Source organism: Heterocephalus glaber, unplaced genomic scaffold (genome assembly GCF_053883595.1).
Source record: "Heterocephalus glaber isolate CG9 unplaced genomic scaffold, H.glaber_assembly_v1.0 deba00001744, whole genome shotgun sequence".
NCBI lineage: Eukaryota > Metazoa > Chordata > Mammalia > Rodentia > Bathyergidae > Heterocephalus > Heterocephalus glaber.
Window position 1 is genome coordinate 1,146,873 of NW_028258450.1, and position 12,939 is coordinate 1,159,811.

The following is a 12,939-nucleotide window of genomic DNA, read 5'->3' on the forward strand; positions in this document are numbered from 1 at the left end:
ACAATTTGGCTGGTATTCACTCATTTTTTGAAAGCTTTGTTTCAAACTGTCGAGCAATTTATACACTGTCTGAATACATGGCAATTAATGAACAGCTTCCATCATTTCATGGTTGTCGTAGCTTTCAACAATACATGCCAAACAAACCTTCCAAATGTGGTATAAAAATATATGCCCTAGTAGATGAGAAGACATTTTACACCTTGAACTTAGAAATTTATCCTGAAACTCAGCAACCAGGTCTTCGTTTGTGCAGTAATAAACTGTATGACACTGTGAACAGACTTGTATTTGTTTCAAAAAGTAACCAAAATGTCACATTCAACAATTGGTTCCCTAGTTACCCACTGATGCTACATTTGCTAAAAGAACACCAGTTCACCAGCATGGGAACTATTTGTAAGAACAAAGTAGAGATTCCTGAAAAAATGTTGCAAGTTTACAACAGAGAAATATATAGTACAATCTTTGGATTTCAGAAAGACATAACATTGGCCTCGTATATGGTGAAGATACTCTGAAATAAAAAGGGAAATTCTCTTTTCGTTTTTCAATGAGGAGGAAAACTTTTAGAAATATATATTTGTCCTCACATAGGTTATTCTAGGAAAGACGTGGTGTATAGTGTCAGATGCTGCAAAACAAATCCAGGGAGTGCTTGGAAGGCTTAGCAATGAAAGAGGATGTCAGAGACCTCTGCAAAAGCAATTTTAAAAGTGAAAGAGGAGGAGCCAGGGATTTAGCTCAGTGCTTTTGCTGCCTGCTGCACAAGCGCAAGGACCCGAGTTCAATCCCTGGTACCAAAAAGAAAAAGAAGAAAAAAAGTGAAAGAGGAAGATGAAAAATGAATTTAGAGGAGAAAGTGGAAGGGGAATAAATGGAAGCAAAGAAATGGATCCAATAGTTGAAGATGCTTATCTTAGTCATTTTCCCTCATTGCTGAGACATAATACTTGACAACTGCAACTTAAAGAAGGAGAAGTTTATTTTGGCTCACAGTTTCAGAAGTTTCAGTCCATGTTCAGCAGGTTTAAACACAGAAACAACAAGGCAGAGGGGCAGAGTAGAGGAAAATGGCTTACTACATGGTGGTCAGGGAGCAGAGAAAGAGGAGCAGGGGAGGGAGCTATACCCTTCCTGGTCACTCCTGCAGTGACCTGCCTGCCCTGGCCAAGCCCTGACTCCTGACAGCAAGTTAGCTATAGGGTCTCCATGGTCCAATCTGCTCCCCTCAAAGCCTCCCTATAAGGGCATGAGGCCTTTTGGAAACATTCTCAATATAAACCACAAAAATAGGGTGGGGAGGTTGAGGATATCAGAAGATGAAAAGATATCCCTTGCTCTTGGGTAGGAAGAACCAACAGAGTGAAAATGGCCATACTCCCAAAATTGTTACACAGATTTAAAGCAATCCCAATCAAAACACCATTAGCATACCCCACAGAACTAGAGAAAACATTCCTAAAATTCATCTGGAACCAGAAGAAACCTAGAATAGCAAAAACAATTCTGGCCAACAAAGGCAAGGCAGGGGGCATCACAACCCCTGACTTGAAATTATATTACACAGCTACTGTGATAAAAACAGCACGGTACTGGCAAAAAACAAAACAACACACAAAACCAAACCTGAGGATTAATGGAACAGACTAGAAGAGGCAGAAACAACACCAAACACCTTATTATTGACAAAGGGGCCAAACACGTTCACTGGAGCAAAGATAGCCTCTTTAATAAGTGGTGCTGGAAAAACTGGCTTTCTATGGGCTGAAGATTAAAAATAGACATGTCTCTCACCATGCACTAAACTAAAATCAAAATGAATCAAATATCTAAATATTAAAACAGAAACACTGAATCTGCTGGAAGAGAGAACAGGGAGAACTCTTGAAGACATAGGGGTAGGCAATGACTTCATGAACAAAACCCAGGCTGCACAGGAAATAATGCAAAGAATCAACAACTGGGATCTCATTCTATTAAAATATTTTGCACTACAAAAGAAATCACCAACAGAGTGAAGAGAAGGCCTACAGAATGGGAAAAATTTTTTTGCCAGTAGTCCCTTTGATAAAGGTCTAATATCTAGAACATACAAAGAAATGAAAAAAAATCAGACCCCCCCCAAATTTAAAGACCCAATCCAAAAATGGGCATCTGAAATGAATAGACACTTCTCAGATGAAGAAGTACAACTGGAAAATAAATTTTTGAAAAAATGTACGCTGGTCTGAGAGATGCAAATTAAAACAATGCTGAGATTTCATCTCACTCCAGAAAGAATGGCTGCTATCAAGAAATCAACCAACAACACTGAGATTCCACCTCACCCCACAAAGAATGGCTGCTATCAAGAAATCAACCAATAACAAATGCTGCTGGGGTTGTGGGGAGAAAGGAACCCTTCTCCATTGTTGGTGGGAGTGCAGACTGGTGCAACCACTGTGGAAATCAGTATGGAGATACCTCAAAGAACTAGGACTAGAGGTCCCATTTGACCCAGCTATTCCCCTACTGGGAATCTTCCCCAAAGAACTAAAAGAATCATACCACAGCAATATATGTGCACCTATGTTTATAGTGGCACAATTTGTAATAGCTAAAGCTTGGCAACAGCCCAAATGTCCATCAACTGGAAACTAGATAAAGAAGATGTGGTTTTTTAATAAAATGGAGTACTACTCAGCCATAAAGAATGAGAAACTAGAGACATTTATAGCTAAATGGATGCATATGGAGGCCATACTCTTAAGTGAAATAAATAGGACACACACGTGTAAATACCGAATAGTTTCTCTAGTGTGAGAAATTGAAAGTGTAAATAAGGATGCAAATGATTAAATTGAATAATTGATAATTTGAAATAAGAAAAGGTCCAAGGGTTTGGGGATGGTGGAAGGGAAAGGGGAAAGGGAAGAAGGGAAAGAAAAAAATTATGAGAAAAAATAATGGAATCAAACTCTGTGTAGACAGGGAAGGGTGGAGGGGGTGAAGGGTGTACAGGTAATGGGAGAAAAAATAAAAACTAAGATGCATCATGTTCTGGTACAAACACCCAATGATAAATGTAAATGTATTTTATACCTAAAATGTACCAATAAATATATTTTTTTTTTTAAAAAAAGAAAGAAATCAACCAACAACAAATGCTGTCAGGGGTGTGGGGAAAAAGGAAAACTCCACTGTTGGTGGCAGTGCAGACTGGTGCAACCACTGTAAAAATCAGTGTTGAGATTCCTCAAAAAATTAGGATTAGAGGTCCCATTTGACCCAGGTATTCTCTTGCTGGATAGGTTCCTGAAAGAATTAAAAGCATCAATCACAATGATATATGCACACCTGTGTTTATAGCAACACAGTTTGTAAATCCTGGAAACAACCCAATTGCCCATCAACTGATTACTGGATAAAAAAGATGTGGGTTTTTAATGCAGTGGAGTACTACTCGGCCATAAAGAAGGATAAACTGGAGACATTTATAGCTAAATGGATGCAATTTGAGACTGTACTCTTAAGTGAAATAAATAGGACACATATGTGTAAATATCGTTTTGTCTCTCTGTGTGAGAAACAGAAAGGGTAAATAAGGACCAAAATAAGGAAGGGAAACTGTGAAGGGGGGAAGGAAGAGAAAAGAAAAAAATGAGAAAAGAAGGAAAGACCCAGGCCAGGGATTTAGCTCAGTGGTTCCGCCACCTGCCTCACAAGTGCAAGGTCCCGAGTTCGATCCCTGGTACCAAAAAAAAAAAAAAAGAAAAGAAAAGAAGGAAAGAAATGAAAACAAAGCTTTTGTAAATGAGGAGGGGAGGGAGATTGAAGGGAAGGGGAGAGATTGGGAGAAAGAGAGGACTCAGGATAGACCATGCACAGGTACAAATTCCCTTTGATGAATGCAATCATTATGTATATTTAAATTATACCAATAAAATTAATTTTTAAAAAAACACAATAATTCTTAACTGAGAAGAGAAAATATAGCAGAAGGGATAGAAGCCTCAAGAAGAGATTTCTTAACTGCATTTTATAACACATTAATTTTATATACTAATGGGATTCACTCTGCTATTTCCATACATGCATACAGTATGTACTGATCAAGTTCACTCTCCCTTCTTCTACATTTCCCCACACCCCACCCCTTCTCAGTCCCTAGTAATCACTACTTTTTCATATTGAGTTTTAGTTTCCACATATGAGAGAGAACATGATATTTGTCTTTATGTGTCTGACTTATTTCATTTAACATGATTTCTTCTAGTTCTACTCAGTTTGTTGCACATGACAAGAGTCCATTTTTCTTATGGCTAAGTAATATTCTATTGTTTGTAGATACCGTATTTTCTGTATCCATTCATCTACTGACCCTAAATCTTAGCTATTGTGAATAGTGCCATAAATAGGCATGCAGGTGTTTCTTCTGTATGCTGCCTTCAATAAGTGGCCTCGTAGATTGTCTGAAAGGAGAGGATGGAGCCAGTGGAAGAGGAGATATTGAAGACAAGCAGTGCACAGGCTGGTCTACTCTCTGCTGCTCTGAGAACGTCACTTCCTGGGACGTGTGGCTTCTTCGGGGAGGGCTCATGTTAGGGTTTTAAAGTTCAAGGCTGCAGTGCACATAGGACTTAGGGTTTGGGATCAGAAATTGTCTGTGAGATGCCTGTGGCCGCGATCAGAGTTAAGGATTAGTCTATTTCTAGGATCCGATTTCAGGTCAATGTCCAGAAAAGAGAGGGTGATCTAAATTTCACATTTTGTAAACCTTGACTGTTCATTTTGTCTCTCTCTACTTCCTTTATCATCATCTCCGTTTTGTAGCTAATTTTCTTTTGTTCCTGTTTTCATGTTTCCCTTTTCCTCCTCCTTTTTCTTAACCCCTTTATTTCCCCTAATTTTTGAAAGTCACACTAGTTGACTTTAAACATCTTTAAAATTTGATTCGTTAGCTGAAATTGGCTTTAACTCAATATTTATTTAAGAAATAAAACGAGGGCTGAAAGTATAGCTCAGTGGTAGAGTACATGCTTATGCACAAGGCTCTGGGTTCAATCCCAGTGCAAACACACACACACACACACACACACATCAAATGAGTGCTAAACTGGTTCACATGTCTGCAAATAAAAAAAATCTACTCATTTCAATGTTTACCTCTTCTACAGTATTCCACAGTTTATTCTGCAATGGGCCAAACACTTGCAATAGATTTTTAAAACCCTGTTACCATGTTACAAAAATACAATGGGGCAAAACCTTTACTTCCTGCAAGAGGAAATCGGACTTGACTAATCCCAGAGCTGGCTGTGAAGAAGCAAAACAAGTTTCTGATAAATGCAGGGTCATTAAATATCAAAGAGCAGAGAAGATAAACAATAGGCTATATAGGAAATATCCATAAAGTATAAAAGGACAAACCATTTAAACCACAGTAGGATTACATCAGAAGTTGACCACAGCACTCCCCACCAAAATCTTCCCAGTGGAACTGTAAAATATTATTCTAAATAACCCCTGGATGAGTGTATTTAGAAATTAATGAAAGAGCCTCTATGTTTAAAACCTGGCACATCTTTTAACGGTGCTTTATAGAAGCTCTAGTAGGAGAGTCCCCTGGTTTCTGCAGATGATTACCCTCCGTTTGGGAAGTAGGTCGTGGCTGTGGCCGGGGCCACTGTACTCTGAATGCTTCACCACAGGACACCAAAGGCATTGTGACCTAAACTGTGCATCATGCATGGGTGCTTTGTGGGCTACCAAACTGTGACACTGGGTGTGTGTACAGAGACCCCAGCATCCACAGGGAAAGGTGCTTTGTGATAAGGCTCAAGCAGGTAAACACCAGCAGGTGGCTCAGAATCCCATGGTGCCTACTCCTCCTGCTTTTTCCTCCACCACATCTATGGATTCACGGGAATCCTGTGATCTCTTTCTAGTGCACAGACTAGTTTTATGCAGCAACAATTTCTTATTTATGGCTGAGCAGTATCCCCTTTAAGGTCATACCAGAGTTTAGCTGGGCTGTTTCCCAATTTGGGCCTATTAGAAATAAAGCTACAATAACATTCATGTAGAGATGTTTACATAGACATACGCTTTTGTTTCTAGGAGAAAATGTTTGCAAAACATCTATCCTACAGAGGACCTGCAACTAGGATATATAAAGAATACTTATAACTCAGCAATAAGAAGCAATAAAAAAAGATTTGAACAGGTGCTTCACCAAAAGAAAGGGGGTATGAGATGGCAAATAGCACATGAAGCCAAACATCACTAGTCATTAGAAAAATGCAGAATAAGGCCACAATTAGGTGCCACCATAGAACTGTTCGAATGGCTAAAATTAACAAGAGTGACTATACCAAGTGTTGACAAGGATGTGAAGAAACGAACTCACACACTGCTAGTAGGAATGTAAAATGAAGCGACTGCTTTGGAAAATAATCTAGCAGGTACTTTAAAATTTAAGCATACACTTACCATACAACCCAGAAATCCCATTCCATCCCCACATTCTACTTACTAAATGGAAACCAAGTGGAATTATCCTGAAAGATGCGCGCCTTGGCAGATAGGGTCTATTGATGTAGGGCACGTGGGAGAGTGATGCTTCCAGGTAGTCTGCCACGATCACGTGTCTCCTGGTGGATTCTAAGAAAGATGGCTTTAATCCACAAATGCCAAATTCACTCTCTGCACTAAGATGTTAGTCTAGGCATGACAGGACTGGAATTTGTCTTTTCCTGTATAAAGACTGAAATCCATGCTTCATTTTACTTGACAGGAGACTGAAGCCTAGAAAGAACTGAATTGTACAAATCAGAGTAAAACTACGAGCCAGACATGGTGGCACACGCCTGTAAACCCAGCACTCAGGAGGCTGAGGCAGGAGGACTGCTGTGAGTTCGAGGCCAGCCTGGACCACATAGTGAGAGTCTGTCTCAAAAAACCAAAAACCACAAACAGAGTAAAACTAGGTCTAGAATCTCAGTTTCTATACTCAAAGGCCACATTTCCCGATTGTCATAGCTTTCCCTCCCCTTACACATTTAAGGGAATTCTTTACCCCCCAAATGGAACTTCAGGTCAAGGGGCTTTCATGGTTTTGTACCTGACTGGCCTTCAAGGGGTTGATCTAATCCACAGTGCCACTGGGCTCAAAGATATCGGCACACAGTAATGCAGGATTGTGTTCATTCTTTTACGTTTGATTTTGCTCCTCTGGTCAGTAGCTTAAGGTTTGTAAAGCTAGTTACATGTAACTTTTCATTGAATGCCATAGAGCCCTCTTTATAACACAAATTCCTGTAACCTGAACATGAATCACTTTGCCAAAAGAGTAATTCTTCTTTGCTGGAGAACACTGGGTAAGGAGACTGGAAATGACTCTTGCCTCAGCAAGAGTGTGGTGTGAAGTAGTGGGAAAGGTTGATCACAGGTCGTGCTGAAGACCTAGCTACCTGCCTGTGGCCCCCGTTTCCTGGCTCTGTGGCCCCAGCTCTCACTTCTCCTTTCAAAGCAGGTGGCGGAACCACTGAGCTAAATCCCCAGCCCTCACTTCTCCTTTCTAGGGTTCAACTTCCTGCTCCCTGAAGTGGCTTAAGGGAGCCATTTCTGAGGGACGAGCTGCCCAGGTGGAAGGGCTTTTCCCAGTGGGCAGCACTGCACAGGGGAGGAACTGGATCAAACAGCTGTGTGATTTGCTTTTACAAAGCAGGAAGTTTTAGACCTCATAGGGATACGATTTTGCAAGGAACCTGAAGGGTCTTACAGTGAGAAATAGGATGTCCATGTGGCCTCAGTGGTTCACCCCACAGAATGCTTGTTAATTAGCCGAGAATTCAACAAACAAGTATTAAAGGACTCTTGATGTGCAACATGAGTGACACTGATCTTGCCAAAAACAATTAAAATGATGACCTGTACAGAAATCATCAGACACATCCAGGCTGGAGAATTCCATGAAACAAGTGAAATATGCTTTCAGTGACCTTAAAAAAAAAAGAAAGAAAGGCAGAGAAGCACTTCGGATTGAAGATGACCCCAGGGGCAAGATAATCCGGTGAGGGCCGGGCGGGGACTTAGCTCAGTGGTTCTGCAGTCTGCCTCGAAATCGCGAGGACCTGAGTTCGATCCCCGGTACCAAAACAACAACAACAGAAGATAATCCAGTGAAGTCAATGCTGATCCCAGAAAGTCTCCCTGATAGGAAAGCAAAAATTTGTGAAAGATATTATTGGAAGGACAGAGGAAAACTGAAAACAGACTACTAGATAATGCTGCATTAATGTAACTACTGGGGTATGGTAATGGCCTCATGGTTTAATATGACAAAGTCTTTATTCTTAAGGACGTTCTTGCTGAAGCACTTAGTGGTGAAAATCACAAGGTTTACAACATTTTTAAATTTAGAAAAAATTTAAAATTGCATTTATGTGTATAAAAATATAGCAAAATATTAACAATGGGTGAGACTAAGTGAAGGGTAGGTATATGTGTGGTCATTTTACTATCCTTATAGCTCTTTTTTTTTTTTTTGGTATCACCGATAGAACCCAGAGCCTTGCACATGCTAAGCAAGTATTGTACTACTGAGAAATACCCCAGCCCTTTTATATTTTTATTTTGAGACAGAGTCTTTCTAAACTGCCCAAGCTGGCGTTGAATTTTCAATCCTCCTGTCTCAGCCTCCTGCGTACCTGGGGTTATAGGCATGTGCCACATCACCTGCAGCTTTTCTGTAGGTTTGAAAAGTTTCAAACGAAAACATTTTAAGGAGCAAAAAGAAGTATCACTCTTGGGTGATTTTTTTTTTTTTTTGGTACCGGGGATTGAACTCGGGTCCTTGTACTTGTGAAGCAGGTGGCAGAACCACTGAGCTAAATCCCCAGGCTACTCTTGGGTGATTTTTGAGATAGGTGAGATTGGAGGTTCCTCTTCTCTTTTCCTCTTCTTCCTTCTCTTTCTCCTCCTCCCCCTCCTTTTGCTCCTTCCTCTGCCTTTTCTTCCTTTTCTAGCATTGCAGATTGAACCCAGGCCCTTCACACTGAGCTGCATCCTCACCTCCCTCTCCCTTTTTCTCAGACAAGGTCTCACTGAGTTGCTAAGATGCACGGGCTGGGCTCAAACTTGCAGTCCTGCTGCCTCAACCCCATAGTGCTGGGATTGCAGGTGTGTTGTGTGTGGAGTGGGAATGAGAGTTGGGGAGACAAGCAAAGAAGACAGACACAGCTCAGGGTGAGAAGGGCAGTGAAAAAGGCAGGGACTGGGACTGGGGAAACCCAGAAGGAAGTATTTCTTTCTCGGATCATTAAGAAAGTCTCAGGGAGGGCGCCGACCTGAGGCGGGCTGGCTCAGTACAGCCGAGCAGCGGGGGAAGATGGCGGCTGCGTTTCCACAGCGGGGCGGGGACTGTGGAGCAGCTGCCCAAGAAGGACATAATCAGGTTTCTGCAGGAGCACGGTTCAGATTCGTTTCTTGCAGAGCATAAATTATTAGGAAACATTAAAAATATGGCTAAGACAGCTAATAAGGATCACTTGGTTATGGCCTATAACCATCCTTTTGAAACTAAGCGTTTCAAAGGTACTGAAAGTGTAAGCAAAGTGACCGAGCAAGTGAAAAATGTGAAGCTTAATGAAGAAAAGCCCAAGGAAACCAAGACTGAAGAGACTCTGGATGAGGGTCCACCAAAATACACAAAATCTGTTCTGAAAAAGAGAGTTAAAACCAACTTTCCCCAAAAGGGAGACATTGTTCACTGCTGGTACACAGGAACGCTACAGGATGGGACGGTTTTTGATACTAATATTCAAACAAGTTCAAAGAAGAAAAAAAATGCCAAGCCTTTAAGTTTTAAGGTTGGAGTGGGTAAAGTTATCAGAGGATGGGATGAAGCACTCTTGACTATGAGTAAAGGTGAAAAAGCTCGATTAGAGATTGAACCAGAATGGGCTTATGGAAAGAAAGGACAGCCTGATGCCAAAATTCCACCAAATGCAAAACTCGTTTTTGAAGTAGAATTAGTGGATATTGATTGAAACAGCAGTATTTCAGATCTGAAGACATCAGAAAGTGATTAAAACTTGGCCTTGAAACTTACGTATCTAGAACTTGTTACTATTGTAGTCAACTGGAAAATTCAGAGTTAAGTTAAATTTACTTGATCCCAATTTTTGAGAAATGTAACCCTTTATAAGTCCCTAAAGTCTAAAATATATTACTATAGCTGTGTGAAATACTGGTTAAGGAGAACTGTATTTCCTTTTACCTCATGTTGTAAAACTGAAAAGTTCAATTAAAAAATATCCACTGTCAAAAAAAGAAAGTCTCAGGGAGAAAAAATATGTTTTCTGGAAGATTTATCTCCCTAGAGAAATTGTTTACTGTATTTCCATGGAGTAGTATTTGTCTTCATGAAGGAAGCCCCACCCAAGTACAAACTAAAGGATCTGGCTTAATCTTCTATTGGCAAATATTTGGAGAAAGTTCTGGCATGACCTGGGCTTGTCATAACTTGTAACTTCAAGGAGAAAGTAACAGAATGAGTCAGTCAAACTGTGGGTTTAAGGGTCCAGAATTGATTTTATCTTGACTCCAGCTGACTAAGAAGCCTTCAGCAAGCCCCTTTCCTTCACTCAGCCCAGCTTTTACATCCTGTTCTATAAGAATTTTGCAACTGTTTCATCAGATAGAGAAAAGAGGACAAAAAAATTAAAAAGAAAGAGAGAGAAAAAATAAAAAAGGGCAAGGAAAAAGTACAGTGAAACTCAGTACTGGCAGTGTTGTGGATGAACACCTTAAGGCCCTTCAGTATGCCACACGATGGCACTGATAATAAATGCTGGTGTTTATCTGTGTTAGTATTTATGTCCTTATGAAGTTGGTATTTGTAGAATACCAACCCTGCCTCCATGGTTAACTGTTAGAAGCCGGCCCCTAGAATTAAACTTGTGTCCAGCACTGAAGTGGACATGGTATATCTCACCCATATCTCCTTGACCAGCTGGTATTGGCTCATAACCTAACACAGTTTCCCCTCCTCTGAAGAATTACCCTACCCAATGGGAATCCCTTACCAAGCAGGCTGCACACTCTTCACTCTCTTAGCTCCAGGACCGGCCTTGGCCATATCTAACTAGACTGGGGATGAAAATGGTGGTCTTGTGTCATGGCGGTCAGCTCTGAGGTGCAATGTGTGGGATCCAACTACAGCAAGTTTCCTGCTGAGATGCATCCTTCTCTGTCATTTCTCCCCTCTCCCACCTGCTCCCCTCACTCCTCCTCTCTTGGGAACTCTCCCTCAGTAAAGCACTTGAAGAGGAATCCCTCCGTCTCAGTCTCTGCTTCTAGGATACCCATCCCAAGAAGAGTATTTTCTAGTTATGAGTATTATAAATAAATTCTAGCAGCTGTAACAAATGCATCATCAAATTGAGTTTCCATGGTTTAATATAATAGATGTTTTACTTGCATCATAATCACTAGGCAGAGTATTGGAGGAGGGGGACAGTGCACTCTGTTTTAGTCAGAGACCCAAAGACTGAGACTCATGGAGGCTCTGTTGTCTTCCATGTGTCACTCTGAGCCTGTCTCGTCAGAGTCACCCTGATGTCAACATCTCTTCTCAAACACAGACTTAGAAGTAACAGGAGTCATTTCTGCCCACGTTCCACTGGTAGCAACTAGTCACAGGGTTCACCTAGAGGCAAAGAGAGCTGAAAAATGTGGTCCCAGGCCCTGGAAGGGAAGTATGGATCTTTGGTGGACAGGTATCTAGGCCAAACTGTGTGGCCTCAGGGAACTTTTTTAGTTCCTGTGGAGTTTGGTGTCTTCACCTATGAAATTAGGCTATTAATAGGGCCCTCTTGTAGCTGTGGTCATGCTTGAGTGAATATTTAGACCAGGTCCTGGAATAGAGTAAGGATCCATAATATTAACTGTCCTTATTGTTTGTGGACAACCTACTTTGGCTTATATGTAGATTTTAATCTTTACCACAACCCATGTAGTAACCATTGCATCTACTTTAGAGAAAAGAAATGTGAACAGAGAAAGGAAGTCATTTGTGGCAATAACCCATTGCCCAAAATCAAAGTCCAGAGTAGGGCCTGATAGTAAGCAAAGCTTTACAGCCCAAGGATAGTTAGACCTGTAGCTAAACAAACCCACTACAGCATTTGCCATTGTCACGAGATCCACAGGATGCCCAAGAATGTTGCCTTAATAATGTGCCTTGGCCCTGCATTGCCAGACCCAGCCAGCCATGCTGCTCATATCTGCTGTCACTCTCACACACGACAGTCCAGCCACCTGCCTTTTGTCTAGTCCTTGCATAAGCTAAGCTTGAGCCAAACACAAGGCACATGGGCTTCCCTCTGTCGGGAATGCTCTTCCTGCATGTCTGTCCACAGCTGCTTTTCAGTTTTCATTCTGCTCACAACCCAGACATCACCTTCTCAGGAAGGTCCTCATGATCCCCGCCAGCCCAGTCACTTACTGAATATCCTCTCTAGGGCATGCAGGAGATATAGACACTGTAGACGGTAAGAAAAACATGTTCCTACCTGGGTGACAAATATTAAATTTGTGAGCACAAACAAGAATATAATGCATATAGATGGCAGAAACAAATATGTAGATGCAAATTATACATTCACTTCTCTTTCTCTTCTGCTCTTGTTCTAGCCCTCCATCTCCTGCCTCTCTGAATGCTTTCATATATATCTGCATCCGGTGTCTGCAGTCACTGACAGAGAGCCCTTATTCTTTCTTGTCTCATGGCTGCCCAAGGTGATGGTTTGCATAGGCTTGGAAAGTTGAATGATAAATATGGAAGAATTTGGGGAACTGGTTGATGAACTTTTGGTAGCTTAAAATCAGATGTGTTGGGAGGATTTACACAACAAAAGTAAGTCAACACTTGTGGACATGGTTTTGTGAAAA

General features: G+C 41.1%; 1 pseudogene; it reads left to right on the forward strand.

Annotated features, from left to right (window-relative positions):
- The first annotated feature begins 9,358 nt into the window (after nt 1-9,358).
- On the forward strand, nt 9,359-10,090 carry LOC101697267 (peptidyl-prolyl cis-trans isomerase FKBP3 pseudogene; annotated as a pseudogene).
- The last annotated feature ends 2,849 nt before the right edge of the window (nt 10,091-12,939 follow it).